The sequence below is a fragment of the Fundulus heteroclitus genome, unplaced genomic scaffold (genome assembly GCF_011125445.2).
Source record: "Fundulus heteroclitus isolate FHET01 unplaced genomic scaffold, MU-UCD_Fhet_4.1 scaffold_41, whole genome shotgun sequence".
Lineage (NCBI taxonomy): Eukaryota > Metazoa > Chordata > Actinopteri > Cyprinodontiformes > Fundulidae > Fundulus > Fundulus heteroclitus.
This window is the reverse complement of record NW_023396824.1, coordinates 1774037-1794405: the sequence shown is the minus strand read 5'-3', so window position 1 is coordinate 1794405 and position 20369 is coordinate 1774037. Positions and strand designations below refer to the sequence as shown.

At 40.6% G+C, this 20369-nt stretch overlaps 1 protein-coding gene across 1 annotated transcript in view; it reads left to right on the top strand.

Annotated features, from left to right (window-relative positions):
- LOC118560220 overlaps positions 1-20369 on the top strand; it is a 60147-nt gene that overhangs the window by 13608 nt on the left and 26170 nt on the right. The window lies entirely within an intron of this gene.

Below are 20369 nucleotides of genomic sequence, written 5' to 3'. Positions count from 1 at the left end.
TATCTTCACCATATAATAGTCCCCTTACTAAGACACATCTTCCCTCTGTGTCATTAATGAGGCTGTTAAAGTGATGGGCAATTTTTGGGTATTAGAATAATCACTCCCCCTTTATAAGTTGAATAAGATGAGAAAAAAGTATGTCCTACCCAATCCATGCAATATTTCTTATCCTCCTCATCATTTAAAGGAGAAGTCCGGTCAAAATCAGAATTAAAACTGCTGAAAGTACTTTAAATATAAAATTATTACATACTGTTCAATAAATGATAAGCTTTTTAAATTAAGAGTAATTTTCATTTGAAGGTCCTTTTATGGGGGCCGCCATCTTGGTGAAGAACAGTACTGCCTCCTCCCAGTTTGTGACGTCAGGTCGCGGTATCGGCTGTAGAGCAAGTCCCAATGCCCTATCTGTAACCTTGTAAATAAATATCTGTTTTCATGCCGAAATATATTTTTTAACCCCTTAAACAAAGATAGACATGGTATTAAGCATTTAAATTTAAAGTAATACTGATTTTTCATTTTAGAGACATAAAAAGACAACAAATAAGCATTAAAGTACGGTTTATGGGTTGGGTTCTGCAATGTTAAAAGATGAGTATAAAACTCATCTTTAGAACCAATCTCTGCTGAAAATGGTGATCTGCACCGCCTAATCTACTTTCAGCAGTTATCAGTTATTGCAGCATAAACTGCAGAAAATACGGTCAGAGCGGCTCCTTCTGAGTTTACTCTCTGCTGTCAGGGTGAGCTGCTGTCAGGATGAGCTGCAGCGTGTTATGAGGAGGAGGGATATTTCAGCGTCACTTAGTTTAGACCCCAAACAATCGACTTCACTTTCAGAAACAAGCCCAAAAAAACTGCAAACCCACAACTCATGAAATTTACAAGCGACTTTAGAAAAAATAAAACCGAAGTTGCATAAAATAAGTGGGCTTCACAACAGTGAGCATGCTTTCTAAGTGTGTCGTATCCCTCCGCCGCTCTGATCGGTAAACAAATGTTCCGGCAAATTCTACATTATAAAAAAGAAAAACCTGCAGAAAATCCTCGCTCTCATGTCATCTTGAAGACATTCTTCTTCCAAATGTTGGCTGCAGACGTGTTTTCTCTCTGGCCAGAAGCACGATGGTAAATCCTCCCTCTTCATGTTGGTAATCCAGCAGAACAGCCCATGGTGGATGATGAAGCAGAAAGGTGAAAAAAAATAATGTTTTTCCACTTTTACCCGATGTATTGTTACATCCAACTGCCATGCACGTGGGCATTGTTGCTTCAACAATAGCTCTCATGAATTTCAATGGTGAAATCCTCTGGAAATCCAAAATAATGTTGTTGATCGCAGCTGTGTAGAACAGTTCCTGTTGAGTTTGCTTGTAGAGCACAGTGCCTTACCGCGACATTACGTCACAGGATGTGATGTCAGGCGGCCCTTACTGCCCATATTTGGGCAGTAAGGGCCGCCCCCATACACAGTGATCCAGACGACAATTTATGCTTTTATTTTCTTATTGATTAACGCTAAATTCATTAAATAACCACAAATGGATTAGTTTTAGTTATAACTAATTCAATTTTATTTATATAGCAACAATTCATGAAACATGTCATCTCAAGGCACTTTACAAAGTCAAGTTCAATCATATTATACAGATTGGGTCAGATTATACAGATTGGTCAAAAATGTCCTATATAAGGAAACCAGTTGATTGCATCAAAGTCCCGACAAGCAGCATTCACTCCTGGGGAACCGTAGAGCCACAGGGAGAGTCGTCTGCATTGTACATGGCTTTGCTGCAATCCCTCATACTGAGCAAGCATGAAGCGACAGTGGGAAGAAAAACCACCCATTAGCGGGAAGGAAAACCTCCAGCAGAACCAGAACCAGGCTCAGTATGAACGGTCATCTGCCTTGACCGACTGGGGCAGGGGTCAGCAACCCAAAATGTTTGAAGAGCCATATTGGACTAAAAAAACAAAAAATAGATCTGTCCGGAGCCGCAAAAAATTTAAAGTCTGATATAAGCCTTATAATAAAGGCAACATGTGCTGTGTCTATATTAGCTACGTTAGCCTACTATCAAATGGCTAAGTAGGCTACAAATACATAATGAGCATTCATGTTTAATTTTTATTTTCCTTGCAGCACATCCTGGAGAGAATAAAGCATCACTTGACTATACTGCTCTATGATGAGGCTTTAAATTTAACTTCCATAACAATATTAACGTATTATATTTCATTGTGTTGATGATTAATGAAGAAATTAGTTTTTTTATGTAATTTTTATGTTTGGGATTCAAAAAACAACAATGAAACATGTACAATAGGCCTCCTACAACTTCAGACCTCCCCATGGAAATAAAGTGCAGTTATCTTTATTGCTCACTAACACAACAACCCCCCCCCCTTTATTTAGGCAACAGAGTGCAATAAAACAGCAGTCCTTTAAAAAGGTAACGTATCTAAAATAAAACAATAGAGTTTTAGCTTAATATCTGTGCATTATCCTCTTCTCTTTGGTTTTGTGCAAATTAGGCCGTGGGCCTAAATCTGTAGGATGACTTTCGTATGAAATGTCAGGGGCAACTTTTTTCCACTTGGATCAGTTGCTACACATAGCAGTGATCTCAAAACACCCATTTTCCCACGTTTTTACTTGCATATTAATAAGTTATAGCCAATATAAAATATAAACTGTTGCGCTCCGGTTCAACAGGTCATGTGATTTGAGTTTTGCTGCTCAGCCAATCAGATCGCTGTATTGTCAGTCGTGCAAGTTCAACCAGTTCATCATGGCTGCGCCCGTAATGTGTTGTATTTGTTTCCAGACAAAAAATAGCCCAGTTCATTCATCCATCCATCCATCCATCCATCCATCCATCCATTTTCAAACACATCTGTCCCTTGTGGGGTCCTGAGGGGTGCTGGTGCCTATCTCCAGCTGCCAATGGGCGAGAGGCGGGGTACACCCTGGACAGGTCACCACACAATGTTCCCCCTAATTTTTCACGTGTCTGAGCAAACACACAAACTCCCTGAGCATTCACTTGACCTCTGTGAGTAACATCACACGAGCACACTGAGGGTACATTACGCCTGTCCAAAACCTGAGGTTATATCAAGCTACATGGTTTAATAAAAGAATCAAGTTACAGCAATCATTTCTTTTAGGTTATTTAGTTTAGATAAAACTGATTTAGCCCGATTACATGAAAAAGACAAAATTCTTGGATTTTTTTAAAGAGCTGTATGGCTTATTTTTATTTCACAGTAGGGGTCCTACTAAGGAAGAACTGAGAGATGTGCCCATCTTTCAGAGTTCCACTCTTGTTTCCATTAAATTATTTACATTTTCTGCAGTGAGATTTAGCTCAAGCATGTGGTGTTGTGAAGCTTCCAGGGCAGCTGTGGCTACTAGCATAGCTCACCACCGTCAGGGTGTGAATGTGTTAATAACCGACCAGTGTAAAGCACTTTGGGGTCGTCAGATGATTTATTTCAATATTCTCAGCCGCACATCGCTTTTCTAACACAAGGAGGGAACGCTCTCAGTTCTGAAAAATTTCTTTGTGCTGCTCCTTTTTTTTATATACCAACGACAGCTTTTTAATAACATAGGAGATGCAGAAAATATTTCAGAGACCCACAAGATTAATAACAGATCTTTACAGAATGAAAGCAATAATTTATTCTGTGTCAAATATTGGCACTTCCATTTCTACTTTTCTATTCATATATTTTAGTTTCCATTCACTTATTTTCCCCCCAACACTGTTAGTGCTACTGCACATTTCTTCACTTAAATAACACTACCTTTACTTCAGCTGGAAATATACATATATAGCCTATATAAAGGCTAAATAAAGTGAGGTTGGCACAAATTAAACACAAGACAATTAATGTCAACTAATTTTTAGAAGGATGGGTGACCAATGCTTGCAAAAAGATGAACATATCAGTTATTCAGTAACTTACACCATCCCAATAATAATTGCATATGTTGAATATAGCCAATTAATGATTTAGTTGAGTATGGTTAAACATAAGAAAACTTAGGACTTAGCCATACCTGATTAAACTTCATCATGATTGGCTGCCATGTCCTTTCAATGCTTTTTGTAATCAATGCACCCCCCCCCCCACTTCCCCCTTTTGTGTTGAATTAGTGAAGTGGGAGAAAACAGCTTTAATTCTCCATCAAATAACTCTCATATCAAGCCAACTCGCTTTTTCAACAGCAACAGCATTATTTTTTATGGTTAAATATTCTCCATATGCCTTCATTAACATTTTCTAATTCCACTCGCGGGAAATGCGCACCATCGTTCCCATGGTGAAGCACGTCATCTGCGTTCCATTGATCAGGGCTTCTTTCATGCTCACGTTGAAGTCATGGTTGGTTGGACGCTGAGTTTAGTTACCTGGCTGATATCACCTGTTCTTTCTAATCAGCGTAGCTCGGTATTTTTTTCTTTAACGGAGTCCAGAACAAAGACGCACACCACAACCTCCCAAACTATAAAGGCGTCTGCCCCACCCACCAATCAGCGGTGCGCTTCGATCAGCACCTGCGCTCACTGAGAGCGGGCCGCGGAACACCGTGTCAAGACTCAAGAGAGTTGCAAAATAGTATAAACAACTTAGTCTATTATTATTTTGTTTACAGTTCAGCTTGGATTTTATTTTCTGTGCAGCATAGATTTGCTGTGCGCGATGGCGCAGGCGCGCAGCTTAGAGGGAACACTCGCCAGTCCATCGCAGGGCAGAAATAGCCGTCTTTTGCCCAATTTACTATGATATCGCCAATGAAAGCAAATGATTCGGTCCAAGAACTCTGTTCTCCTCAGCTATATTTCTCTTTTTCCCTTTGGGATCCATGGCTCATCACACACCCACCGGTTTGTTTACAACTGCGATCCGCCTGGCGCTACACCGAGCTGCAAGAAACGTGTGCTGCAGCTTATGACGCAAATCTCCGTTGACAGATATTTTGAAATGTAATATGTATTCTACATATTTTTCATCATTGGAAAACATTTTGTGATGAATTTAGGAGGACCCAAGAAATACCCGAAAACAAGTGAGTACAAAATATTATCAGTCTTTATTTTGGCGCTGGCGGCGCGGTCCCCTGGCTCGGCTCGCACTCTGCGACAGGCCGCTCCTGAAGGCAGAGTCGCAGGTTAGTGACCAGCAGATATTAACAGGTTGGTCAGAGAGAAGTGAGGTCACTAACCTGGACGTGCTGAGGGCAGAACTCTGACTCCTTATGATGAAGGCGTCCGAGAGGGGGTTATCCAGGGCTCTTTGTCCAGGTCCGGTCCAGGTCTTTGTCAGGGGAAAATCCGTTTAACTCAGGCAGCGGTTTCCAAGGGAGAATCCAACAGGGCGTCCAGGTCCAGGTCCAGGTCAGAATCCAGAAAGCACAGACAGAACAGGGGGCAGGCGAACTCGTTTTACTCACGGACAGGCTGGGGTCAGAAACACGGTGAGGCAGTCCAGATCTCTGAGGCTGACAGGCAGGACCCAGGCAGGCAGACAAATCCAAAAGGGGCAGACAGGTATCCAAAAAACAGAGGCAGAACAGGTCGAGAGGCAGACAGGCAGACAGGAATTCAAAAATGCTGGAAGCGCTCACCGTATGGCTAGAGACGTTCTGGCACTGGAGACTGCGAGGAGCAGAGCTTTTAAGCAACCAGGGCGGAGACAGACACAGGTGTGCTGATTGCAATCAGCAGCTCCAGTGCCAGAAACGTTACACATTTAGAATGTTTGTCTCGGGGATTCCCTGCTATAGAAACCACACTAAAATGGAAAATATATTTTCCCTCTCATCTTTTTCCATTTTCACACATTTTTAAAAAAGCTCCAGGGAGCCACAAGGTGGGCGCTAAAGAGCCGCATGCGGCTCTAGAGCCGCGGGTTGCCGACCCCCAGTGACTGGGGTTACAGAAGACAGAGCAGAGACACAACAAGAGAGACAAAAAGCACAGAAGCACACATTGATCTAGTAATCTGTTCTACATTAGATGGTAGTAGCGGGTGAGCCGTCTTCTCTGGATGATGTCACAGTTAACAGAACGCCAGACCAGGTGTACCTACTATGAAGAAAAAGAGAGAGAGCAAAAGTTAAAAGCTGAAATGTTATAAACAGTAGAAATCAGTAGAGTGAGAGAAATAGATCCTGATGTCCTCCAGCAGCCTAAGCCTATAGCAGCATAACTATAGAGGTAGCTCAGGGTAACATGAGCCACTCTGACTAGAAGCTTTGTCACAAAGGAAAGTTTTAACATTAGTCTTAAGAGTAGACGGGGTGTCTGCCTCACGGACCAAAACTGGGATGATCCCCTGATTTTTCCTTGTTGACCGGACTTCCCCTTTAAATGTTTTCTGAAGAAAAGATATCTCGATTCCATGTTTCTTAAAAAAGTTCAAAACTAATTTTGTCTTAATCACATTATTTGAACCCCGTATATTCCAGGTCCTTATCTTAACTGACATCAAAAGTAGGCTGCATCTTAAGGTGTGTGCTGCAAACAATGTTAACCAAAGAAGATTTCAATGACCAGACTATTTCTTCTGATAAAAAAAGCAAAAACATCGTGTCAACCAAAGGCTTGGAAACTGTGACAGATTAACACTGTTGGTGAACATAAAAACAAGCAAAAAGGATATAAAAAAGCGATCCAACTGAACAGTAATTATTGCTGTTAATGGTTCTAATTGCACCTCTAGACTCGTAAAGCATTATTTCAGGGGGTAGTAAAAAAGAAGCAAAGAAAACAAAAGCTCTTTAACTGTTGACTCTCCCTAGAACGCCACATGTGTGCTAATCTTTGAAATAACAACCTTTTAAATAACCTCTCTTACTGCCTAATCAGTCACACCTGAACGTATAAGTCATACTTGGAGCAAACCAAACCTTCATCTTTAGGACGCACTTTGAAGTAGAGATGACTTGTTAGCTGGATCTGATATTTGATGAATGACGGCGTTCCAGCGTTCCCGTCCACTCATTTCATTGTTTTAATTAATATCACGCAGAGCACACACAGCAGCTAATGATGAGCCAACACAGAGCATCAAGTAGACCGAGCCAGGTCTGTTACTTGGAAACATTTCAAACTTGATAGTTGGAGCTCCACTGTGTCAAATTGCTGACCTCCTCCCTGTAGTGGGACTCATCATTGGTGGAGATCAGACCCACTACAGTGGTGTCGTCCACAAACCTCACCACTGTGTCTGTGGGGGGGTGGGGGGGGGGGGGGGGCAGCATGACAGTCCTGGGTGTAAAGGTGAAGAGAGGAATCCTAATAGGACACGTTACCAAACTCGGTGTTGATGGTGCCTTTGATCCTCACTGTTGGCAGAATCTTCTGTTTATCAGTGTAGTTGTGCAGTTTCACCAAAACCGCTCACGGCCCCTCTTCTTCGGCCAGTCTTGTTAGTGGTCCGGTATGGTGGGCTCTGTCAATCACGGTTCTCTCCTTTGGTAGAGCAGGAATCTTTGGAATCCACTTCTCAAGCAAGTCAACAGGTGTTTGACCTCTCCACTCTTTCCTTTAGCATGACAGTTCTGATGTTCTGTCTGAGCATCTTGTTTTCAAAACTTTCCAAGCAGTCTTGCATTTTCTTCAGATGGGTTTTCAGCATCTTCCCCCGCTACACATTAATGGAAATAGCATCTTCCAGGTCTGATAACCATTTCATAAATCTGTCAAATTTCTCAGAAAGCTCCGTAACCGGTTTAATCACCACAGCTTATCATCCAACATCTTTGCTATGTTGGCAGAAACATGTTCCACCACCAAGTCCTCCCAATATCGTCTTCTCTGTAAGAATCTGTGAATTGGTCGTCCTCCAATTCACAGATTCTTATTCTGGCATTTTAGAGGCAAATACTTATGTTTTTTATAATGCTAAAATAAATTTAAGGGGAAAATAACAAAGAAAACAAAAAAAACTTACAGGGGAATTAAATAAAACTATCTTTTTCTCTGTATCCCTTAGGAATTATGCTACAGTTTCACTAAAATGAACTTAAAACTCCCCAAAAAAGTCAAGACGTGTCAAAGCTGCTTCAACTTTTTCAGCCAGCAGGGGGACCTTTATTTTCTACAAACACAGAGTTACACATTCACATTTCCATTTAGCAAAATCCCTGACACCAGCCTCAGAGCCCATATGTAGGGTTTCATTTACATGGATGTGTATGTGGTGTGTTCTAGTCACCCCACATACACATCCATGTCCTCCAAAAGTCTAAAACGACAGCGTACACTGCCTGACCAAAAAAAAGTCACCACTAAAAAAAAGCATCACAGACTAACATTTGGTTGGATCGCCTTTAGCTTTGATCACAGCACACATTCGCTGTGGCATTGTTTCGATAAGCTTCTGCAAAGTCACAGGATTTATTTCCACCCTTTTTTGGATCATTTTTACACCATGATCTTGCATTGATGACGGAAGAGTCCGCCTGCTGCTCAAAGTCTCCTCCAGCACATCCCACAGATTCTCAATGAGGTCCAGGGCTGGACTCTGGTAGCCAATCCATGTGTGAAAATGACGTCTAATGCTCCCCGAGCCATGCTTTCACAACTCAAATCCCAAAGAATCCTGCCATTGTTATCTTGGATATGACCGTGCCATTAAGGAAGAAAAGATTGATTAAAAGAATAACCATCATTCAGTGTATTCAGGTCGTCAGCTTACTTCATTCTTTTAGCACATACTGTTGCTGAGCCTAGACCTGACCAACTGAATCAACCCCAAACCACAGCACTGCTCCCGCAGGCTGGTACAGTATGTGCTAGGCATGATGGGTGAATCACATCCAGCCACATTTTGTTTCGAAGACGATGGGTCCCCACTATCCTTCCAGTTTTAATAATGTGATGGACAGTTCTTAACCCAATTTTGGAAGTTTCTGCATCTTCCTTAGAGGTTTTCTCTGCTTGATGCGTGCCAGTGATGTGACCCTTCTGAAACAGACTGATATCTTTTCCACGACCACAGGATGTTGTTCCACGTGGTTGTTTGAGAAATGAGAAGCATCTCATTGCACCAGTTGGGGTTAAATAACGTGTTGCTAGCTGAAATACGATCCCCCCAGATCTTCTCCAGCTAGCTAGCAGCTGTGTAGCTACAGCAGCAATGAATGACATATTTCATGTCCAGGAGTCAGTGCAGCGAAGCTCTGCAGCTGAGAAGGACTGTAGGATCATCTCCAATGATGACAGCATCAGCCCAGACTAAATATGACTATGAGATGTTTTAGGGGAATTAACTCAGATCAGTCCAACATTCTCAGAAATGTCCATTTTCTGTGTCAGGACAAATAACCAAACATCTTCCAGCTTTTGTCTCCAGGGGGGCACTAGGCAAGGATGCCCACTTTCCCCCTCACTTTTTGGCATTTTTATCGAACCTCTAGCAGCAACAATTAGACAAACAAATGTTATTAAAGGTATAAAATGCATGAATATAGAGCAAAAGATTAGCCTTTATGCTGATGATGTATTACTCTATCTTCAGCACTCAAACTCTTCCCTCTCTCAAGTAATTAGATTACTAGAATCCTTCTCAAAGGTTTCTGATTACTCTATAAACTGGTCTAAATCTACAGTACTGCCAATTAATTGCTCTTTTCAGAACCCCCTACATTTACATTTGCAATCAGGAAACATCACATATTTGGGTATCACTGTGTCGTCTAAACTAGCAGATTTAGTAAAATCTAATCACATCCCACTTTTAAAAAAGATAGAAGATGACCTGGATAGATGGAAATCACTTCCAATTTCACTCATGGGTAAATTGCACAGGCAGGCGGATAGTTGGATTGAGGTGTCCCCCCCCCCCACTTGGGATTGTTGGTTGTGAGTGTTATGTGGGAATGTGTTTACAGCGTCTTTTTTTTTTTTTTTTTGTTAGTCTAGAGTGGCATTAGGGTGGGATGGTGTGAATGAGTTTTTTTTTTTTTTCCCAGGTTAGGGTGTGGTCCGCTCCCTCTCCCAATAACATCTCAAGTCCCCGCTAGGTGCGGAGCCCATCCCCCCACGTCCTGCCCCCCTCCACTGGCTGGCGCCTTGGCCCGCTGGCGCATTGGCGGCCCTCGGGTTTGGGGCGGGTCCCCGGGTGGGTGCCGGCCCATTCCCGGTGGCTGCTTCGCGGGGCCGGGGCCTCTGCCGCGGGGGCGAGCCCCTGGGGCCTCTGCCCCTCGGGGCCACTTCAGCGTGGCTGGCTGCCGGCGGACCCCATGGGCTCGCCCCCGCGGCTCCTAGGGGCTTCGGCATTGCGGTGGCTGGGGGATTTCCTCGGGGTCGTCTCTCCTCTTTCCTCAGGGGGGGGTTGCAGATTTCCTGTGTCGGCCCCTCTTGGGCGCCCTGCTTTGGGGTTATGGGTCCTGCCTCTGTGCTCGGGGAAGGTGGGTCTTCGGTTCTCCACAACCACTATCGAGCTATTTCCTTCTGGATAATTTTCACCTAAACTAGTGCACTCTCACAAACTCCCACAGGTGCTGGGTCCCAGGTATTAAATGTTCACTTATATACAGAAAGGCTATAATTTATTTATTTATGTTGTGTCACTTTCTTTTTTAGGTATCACATTACACATGTCAGCTTACATAATAATATATATGATTTAGCAATGGTATCAAGGTGTTACTCGATTGTATCTGTTGCTTTATGTCTGTTGGTTGTGCTGTTCTTTTTGTGTCTCTTTCCAGGTGATGGAGCAGACAGAGGACGTTTTATCATTCTCTTCCTTTTATCTCCTCTTTCTTTCACCTCTACTCTTTCTCTTTCTTCTCTTCTTGTTTTTCTTTTACTCTCCTACTTTCCCATTGTAGTGTCCATATAATTTGAAATTCTCCCTGCAGGAATCACAATAAAGCTATTTACATGCATAAATCAAGCGGAGCATTATGGCGAAAGCTGTTTGCTCCACTTGTGAAAGTAAAATCTGTCGAGCTCTATTTGGCATTAAGATATGAATTCTTATTGCCACATTGCTGGATAGGACACTGGGAAAAAAAAAAAAAAAAGAAATGTCCATTTTCATCCCAGCAGAAGATGAGTAGGTGAAGTTGGGTCCAATCAGGCCCAGAGAGAAAAGCTTGAGAACTGTTAGCTGAGGAGATCAGTCAGTTAGTTGCTGCTATCCAGTTTCTGGCCTGCTGCTCTAAAAATAAATCCCTTTACGGATAATAGCCCAAGAACAGTACTGATTTAACACGACTGATTCTGAGAAGCAGGCTGCCTAGTGGAGACCTTCTGCACCTCCTCCTCCTTATTCTGACATACCTGCACCACCTCCTCGATCCTCTAATTCTTCCTCACTGAATTTTAAAAGAAAAACTTAAGGCCTACGGTTTCTTTCATGGAGCGATCAAGTGGGTAGTATTTTATCTCTCCAACAGAGTTCAGCAAGTGTATTTTAATAGAAGCTTATTCGGCAATGAAGTGACATCTTGTGGTCTACCTCAATGAGACCGCTTTTATTTTCTATATTCATAAAGGATTTTCTATTGTCAGCCAATAAGGCTAACTGTGGATGGAATTCTAAGCAAAGATAACTGAGTTCCCATCTTTACTAAATGAGGAGATGGCGGTGATGATGTTCCAGCACTTTTATTGAGAAACAGAGCAGAGATTCACATAGATGGAAAGTAATCGCACCCTTCGGTTCCGCTGCAGTCTCTGTCTGCCCTGTCTCTGTCTGTGTCGCTTTTCGGCTCCCCCTAATACTGCACCGTGGCCTTGGTTTGAGACATAACAAAGACAGTCTATCATAGACAATCACCATGCTGCACAGTATCTTTGACATTTTTAAACCACAGCAGCTATCCCTGGGTGTCCAAACCCCCTGTCTGTGAAATGTCTCTCGTTGTAAGCCCAGGCTTTCAGTTTATCTCCTCTTTAGTGTCCCGCTTTCGGGCCCATTAACCCCAAGTTGCATATTGTTGAATCCCCATTTTCAAATGTTCTGTTGTTAAGAGTCCAAGAGTGTGTTCTAGGTGCGTTTCCTGAACGCCAACCTCTCCATGTCATGTTCATGAAACCTTGTTGTTGAATTCCATCACCTGTGAAGCAAAGCAGTCATGCATAGTCCTGTTCAAGATGTTTTTTAGCACAGCAGGAGTTTCACTGTTGGGTGCCATTGCAGCTCTGATGTTCCTCAGAGCCAACCTTCATGCATTGATATCATGTTCAAGCTGTTCTTCTCCTATCATCATCTTGTGTCCAGGAGTCACTTCTGCTGTCCTGACCAGATACCAAACGTCTAACTAATCTAATTGACCTCATTTCTTTTCTGTATGTACGCAAGAGGACGATCGTTAGATTATCCTGGTCTAAAAGACCTCAAGGTTAATAGTTGGCTAAACTCTGTTTATGTGGGGGTTTTTCTCTTCTGGATGTTTTAACATCTAGTTAAAAGACAACTATTGTGCTATTTTGTGTTCGAACAGAGAGATATTAAGTCTCCTCAAACCTTTTAGGTAACTGCGTACAATTCCAAACTATTTACACTGGTGCTTTAATCCCTAATTTACCCATGTTATTTAGTAGAATAAGGCATTATTCTAACTTTCCAGTTTTATCCATTTAAATCCTTAACCTTTGTGGTATTTTATTGATGTCTGCCGGAGTGGCAGATTTTACAGGCATCCTAATTACATCCTACTTACTTCAAGATACCCAGTATTCGTTTCAACAGGTATCTTAAAAGGTTCAGAGTTTATTCTGCTTATATTGAAAAAATTAGCTTGCTCACTCGTTCATTGATTCGTTTATGCTATTAACTGCTGCTGTAATGCCTACTTCAGCTTTTTCGCCCACTAGTTTTTCATGATCATAATTATCCCTTATTGATGTAAATGTACTTTTTCCCATATCGTCTGAATTGCATACATTGTTCTTATCCACTTTCCTTTTACGTTTAAACAGTCCCTCTATGTATCCCACTCTTTGCTTTAATCACCAATATTCATAAGTTGTCGAACCTTTCTAGATTTAGCATGATTTCTTAAGCTGCTCTATGCTCTCATCCCGTAACTTAATATTTTGGTGCAAAATGAATTTCTTTTAGCGGTGTCCCCTATTTCTTCTCATGCATGATGTATTTTACGAAGCTTGTTGTATCTTAAAAGCGCCTCTTTGAATCTTAGTCAAACCCCTTGTGGGGTTAATAAAATTCCAAAACATACCTATATATGTTTTAGATGGTTTAAATAAAACTTTGTTAGAAAAGTAAAAGAAAATCCTTCTTGTCTTTGCGAGCTTCTACCATCTTTGTGTCCAGACCAGAACCTCTTGTCTGAATGCGTTTGACCCTCTTATCGCTCACTAATAACAGCTCTGACTTAAAACAATTAACATCCTAGGGGTTTAATAATTATCTTGATTGCTTTTAATCTGAAAGTTTTCTCCTAAGCGCATCCGCTGATGTGTTTGTTTCTAATGTGTGTTTTGTTTTTTTAATTGTGTACAACAAAATCTGAAGTGAAATGCATGAAGTCGTGTCTGCAGAACTCATCTGTGTTTGTTGTCGAAGGTTGTCCGATGCCTCAGTCATAGTCCTTCATTGTCCATTTTCAGTCCAATGTCTGAGATCAGCAGCCCAACATTCTCCTTCTCATCAAGAGTCCATCCTCCAGTCCTCACGCCTGCAAACAGAATTAATTCTGCCAGCATTTTTGCCAATGAAAACGCTCCATAGGTTGAAAAGAAATTACAGCAAAACAGTCACAAACATTTTAACTACAGTGTTCCCTCTAACATGACAAACATAAAAGAAACAAAAAGGTAAAAAATAAATCAAACTTTGTCTCTGACAAAATAAAACTCAAAACTGGATCAGGCTGAAGTCAATGACATCACCTTTAGTCCTTGTCCCAAGGATCAGCCCCCATGGCACTGCGGCACTGTTTCTGCATTCTCTCGCATCTGAGAATGTCTAAAATGAGACTAAATCTCTATGTTAGCACATCCCTATCATATTGACCAGGTTTATTTGCAAAGAAAAAGAAGCAGAAAGATAGAGCTGTTAATAGCAGAAAGCAACAAACATTTTTAAGACACCACCTTTCCTGCTGGAAGATCTGGCATAACTTGGTTAAAACTAAGTATAATTTAGTGTCCAGATCTGATTATAACTCCTTACCGCACTGCTAGCACTGTCTTTTTAGAGTCTTCTGTTGGCAGAAAGGTGGCGTCTCCTTTAATCTGAAAGCAATAACTCAGAGAAAAACAAGAGTGTTAATAGCATGCAGTTAAAACCCTGGTCCCCTTAGTGTCACTTTAACGTGATGTTGTTCTGCTGATCCTGGGAAGGTATCTATTCCTCACCTTTCTTTTGAAACATCTCTAAAACAAAAAAACAAACAAAAAAAAGACAAAAAAATTGTCTTTTCCAATATGTCATACATTTTTAACTTATTACAACTTTTGAGTTCTTTTGGTCCTTTGACCATGTGTATTTACCCTTAGTAATACTTTTATTCATATATAACTTCCAAATCTCAATTGGTCAAGGGTGAAACCTTAAAGCAAGGATTTTGTCTTTTAGGTTTCTGAGATTCTAGTGTTTCTCTATAAATGATAAGAATTTCCCGTAAGCACATTGAGAAGACTGCCCAAAACAAACCGAGATTAGAATTAGAGTTTAACCCTTCACAAGCTGGCTTTATTTTATTTTTCCCTCTGACATAGTTTTCGTGCCCCAGGCCAGAACATACTGAACCCAGCCTCGCCATAAACATTCAGATGTTTACATCATGGTCAGATTTGTTTATCATATCTATTGTCCTTCTCAGGTTAAACTGTCCCTCTGAGGATCGCCTCAGCTCAGCATGTCTGGATAACATCAGATGTTTTTGTAACTGATGACGCGTTTATGTGGCTTTCTGATATTTTGACGCTTTTCAAAATGCCCCCTTTGCTGATTCAAATTCTAAGTAAAAGGAAATAAAATAAATCAATAGAAAACCCTTAGAAAAGCAATTAGCAATTCATATTTAGTTCCATACAGTTTGCTCCAAGCCAAGCCACAGTTTATCCATATATTTAAATCAAAGACCATGTATTCTAAACTTCTTTCAAATTGACTGGTTTGTGATGAATCATTATTGTGACAAGCAATAAGATCTCAGTAATTCTATATTACTTTAGAGCTAAGACAAATGATGGGGTCACTGCCTAATTCTATAGTGGAGTAAACCCAACAAGCTTTTATGTACAGCTCATTGCCAGTTACAATTTTCTAACAAAGCTGACATATTTTCGTTTAAGCCATGTTAATCTCTCCGTGTATCAGTCTAATTCGGGCCGGATATTTAATGTGGGAAGAACAACCCTTGTTATTGAAATCTCTCTTTAGTTTTGGTTAACATAGTCCATGTTTAAAATGTCATTTGAATTAGGGAGCTGCAGTTCTCCCAAAACAAATGAACATTCTGAAACCATGAACATTTATCATTTTAACCGAATTAATTCACACGGACGAACGTTACATACGATATACATACACACAGTTAGAAGATGACATTCAGACAGACAAACATACGCAGGCCTGTTTTTCACTATCTTACATAGATCTGTGTTTCTTCATATTTTTAAAAACGTCTATGGCTACGCCGAAAGATGTTTTCAACGCGTTAAGTTCCCGCTTAGTTTAAAAGGTGGAGAGCGTGCGCTGGTTACGACCCCCCGATGTTTCGTCCACACGCGGTTTTACGCTTCAGTCCCGCAAGGATACAACTCTGTGTCTCGCAGACACTTGGACGCTTACCCATTTTTGAAAGTTATACGTTGCTATTCTTCTTCTTCTTCTTCTTGATTTTATTGGCGGTTGGCAAACAACTTTCCGGTGTGCATTACCGCCACCAACTGGTGAGGAGTGTGGGTTAAAATGGCCATACTCCCAAAGATACTTATATTTATGTATCTATATCTATAATATTAAATTTACAAATACTAAATCCTCCTAATTATTCCTGTTATTATTAAATATTTAAATAAGTATTGATAACATTTATTTTTTGACTTTTTCTGCAGAATATCTATTATATCAAATTTAATTTTCTCCTTATTAAGATCTCTAACCAAAATCCTTCTTTCCTCTTCATATTTCTTACAATACATCACTACATGTTCTACTGTTTCATCTTGTTCACAATATTCACATTTGCCCGACATATGTTTCCCTATTTTGAATAGTGTTTTATTTAATCCTGTGTGTCCAAATCTAAGTCTTGAAATAACTGTTTCCTCTCTTCTGATTCCTTCTGCTATCCTCATTTCTCCGACTTTCCGTTGAATCCTATACAGCCATCTTCCTCTCCTTTCTTCTTCCCATTGTTTTTGCCACCTTTCCTTCATTCTTTGTTTAATGATACTTTTAATTTCTGTCTTACTTAAATTAATCATCATATCAATAGTTCTATTTTTTGATGCTTCCTTAGCAATCTTATCTGCGATTTCATTTCCATTAATCCCTATATGTGCTGGTACCCAAATAAATATAACACTAATACCCATCATTTGAATTTGATATAGAATTTGCTGTATTTCAATTAATATATCTAATCTACTATCTGAAAAATGATTTTGTATACTAAGTAAAGCTGAACTTGAATCTGAACATATTATTGATCTTAGTGGTCTTACTTCCTCTATCCATTGTAATGCTAATAATATTGCTAATAATTCTCCTGTATATATATACGTCGCTATTAGCAGTTTAGACCAATTTTATCCACAACGGAAGTGCCTAATCGGTCCCCACGTAAACGCTTCCCCGGTGCAACGCCTTTTTAGTTTCATTTCCGTTTCTTTTTTTTATTCATTTTATTCAATTTTCGCTTTTCTTTTCATTAATTCTTACATTTATTTTTATTATTTAGTAGCAGTACTGCAATAAAAAAAATTAATAACCCCTATGTGAGAATTCTGCATGTTTAATCAAATCATTTCAAATAATTTATGCATGTCATGCTTCCGGGCCTCTACTTTTCAATTCAATTCAATTCAATTCAATTTTATTTATATAGCGCCAAATCATGAAACATGTCATCTCAAGGCACTTTACAAAGTCAAGTTCAATCATATTATACAGATTGGGTCAGATTATACAGATTGGTCAAAAATGTCCTATATAAGGAAACCAGTTGATTGCATCAAAGTCCCGACAAGCAGCATTCACTCCTGGGGAACCGTAGAGCCACAGGGAGAGTCATCTGCATTGTACATGGCTTTGCTGCAATCCCTCATACTGAGCAAGCATGAAGCGACAGTGGGAAGAAAAACCACCCATTAGCGGGAAGGAAAACCTCCGGCAGAACCGGGCTCAGTATGAACGGTCATCTGCCTCGACCGACTGGGGTTACAGAAGACAGAACAGAGACACAACAAGAGAAACAAAAAAGCACAGAAGCACACATTGATCTAGTAATCTGTTCTACATTAGATGGTAGTAGCGGGTGAGCCGTCTTCTCTGGATGATGTCACAGTTAACAGAACGCCAGACCAGGTGTACCTACTATGAAGAGAAAAGAGAGAGAACAGAAAGTTAAAGCAGAAATGACAACACATAATGTTTCCAGCATGAAATCGAACATCTCACCCTGGGGCAAGGCTCGACCCCGGGAACTCTGCCTTTGACCCATTATACTGACTACTCCGCCTCCCGGACTTTTTATTTTTTATTTTTTATATATTAAAAAAAAATTATTATTATTATTATTTTTTTTGATAAGTCCTCCGCGAGATCGACCAACTAAAATGAAAGGCCTCACATCTGATGATCGTTTGGGTATAATGATTGAGATCTCCTTTCAAATCTGCGTACGTCTACACAGAAGTCAGGAATTAAGCATCCCTGCCGCTTTCACCCACTACACTAGTGGGCAGCCTCTGCCCAACTGGACAGAAGGACTTCCATTGACCAGCTGCAAATCGCTCAGCCCGGTCTTGTTCCCCAGGTGAAAATCATTCTGCCCATCCTCCTCCCAGCATGAGAGTCCGCATTTCAGCTGAAAACGTATTTTAATTAAATTTTGAATTTTAGTTTAATGTTTAAACCTTAGTCACCGTTCGGTATTGCGAATCCTGTTTTATTTGCTTTAAGGATTAAATATAATTCATTATTTCTGCCGGATTTTACTTTTACTACCTTTTAGGTTTACAGTTTTAAATTTTAAAATTTCTTGAGGTATACTTTAAAATGGGGTTTAAAATTTAAAAGCTTGCAAGCATTTTTTGACCAATTGCGTTTGTTTTTAAAAGAGCTGGAAAATAATCCCCTTACCGTCTCATGAAAGAAAGGTTCGGATCTTCGCGCCGACGCCCAGAGACGCTCCGAGACCAGGAGCTCCTCCACGTCCCTTGAAAATCCATTCGGGGTACCAGAGGCCGGATAACCTCTCCGGGCCGGCCAAAGCAGCTCCTGTCCTCGGACTCCCCCGCTCGTCGGTCGGAGATGTTGTTCGTGACGCCAAATTGTTGTGGGAGTTTTGGGTGGAATTCTAAGCAATAGTAACTGAGTTCCCATCTTTACTAAATGACGAGACGGTGGTATAACGTTCCAGCACTTTTATTGAGAAACAGAGCAGAGATTCACATAGATGGAAAGTAATCGCACCCTTCGGTTCCGCTGCAGTCTCTGTCTGCCCTGTCTCTGTCTGTGTCGCTTTTCGGGCTTCCCCTAATACTGCACTGTGGCCTTGGTTTGAGACATAACAAAGACAGTCTATCATAGACAATAATCATTCTACGCAGCATTCAGCCTTGCACTCGGCAAACAGTGGAACTTATACACAGACATCAGGTCTGCAGGCCTCCTATGTCCTAGTGGTGTGAGGCCATAGTGACTTCAGAATAATAATTCTTAAAACACTAACATAATTCATGTATGCTGATGATGCAACTCTTCATTTGTCATCAACATCAATATCTGACCAGGGCAATATTCTACAGGAGGAGTTAAAGCTGGCAGTAAAGTGGGTGGAATTAAAGATAAGATAAGATAAGATAAGACTTTATTGAGCTCACAGTGGAGAAATTTACTTGTCACACATCGGCTCAATAATTAACGAAGGTGCCAACAGGAGAAAAAGGTGCATAAGGTATATACAGTGGATCAAAAAAAAAAAAGAAATAAAGCAGAGATTTAGGTGACTTATATAGCCTACATAGGGATTTGACGTTGTACATTAAAGTGGTGCCAGGTAAAGTGAGGTAGTGAGATAACTATAATAGCTGAAGTCACTTCTTTACAGGGTATTGCACAGGAGAAGACCCCCACCTCACTCACCTGTGAACATCCAGGGGCAGGACATAGAAACTGTGGAGAGTTTTAAATACCTAGGTGTTCACGTCAACAATAAGCTGGACTGGACACATAACACCGACGCTCTGTATAAGAAGGGCCAGAGCCGCCTCCACCTCCTGAGGAGGCTGAGGTCCTTTGGAGTGAGCAGGCCTCTGCTAAAGACCTTCTATGACTCTGTGGTGGCCTCAGCCCTCCTCTACGCTGTCGTCTGCTGGGCTCCTGGCAGCACAGAACGGGACAGAAAGAGACTGAATAAGCTGGTGAGGAAGGCCACTTCTGTCCTGGGCTGCTCTCTGGACTCAGTGGAGGAAGTGGCTGAGAGGAGGGTGTTGTCCAAGCTCACATCCATCATGGACAACACCTTCCACCCCCTGCACCAGACTGTAGAGGAGCTGAGCAGCTCCTTCAGTGACAGACTTAGACATCCTGTCTGTAAAAAGGAGCGCTACCGCAGGTCATTCATTCCTGCTGCTATCAGATTATACAATGCTGCACTGTAACTGCAACTGTGACCATAACTATAACTATAACTGAAACCATAACTTTAATTATAACTGTAATAACTAATGTGCAATAATCTACCAAATACACTGTGCTATAACCCGTGCAATAATCCTGAAAGAAGTGACTTCTGCTGCTATTACCACCTGAATATATGCCAATACATATGTATATAAGTCACCATGAATGTACATAAGACATCCTCTGGCTTATTTCTATTTTGTATTTTTTTTATTCTTATTTTCTTATTTACTTCTTTTTGATCCACTGTATAAATGAGGACACACTGTATATACCTGATGCACCTTTTCCTACTTTGGCATATTACATATATATATATATATATATATATATATATATATATATAGATATATATATATATATATATGTGTGTGTATATATATATATATATACACACATATATATATATATATATATATATATACACACATATATATACACACATATATATATATATATATATATATATATATATATATATATATATATATATATATATATATATA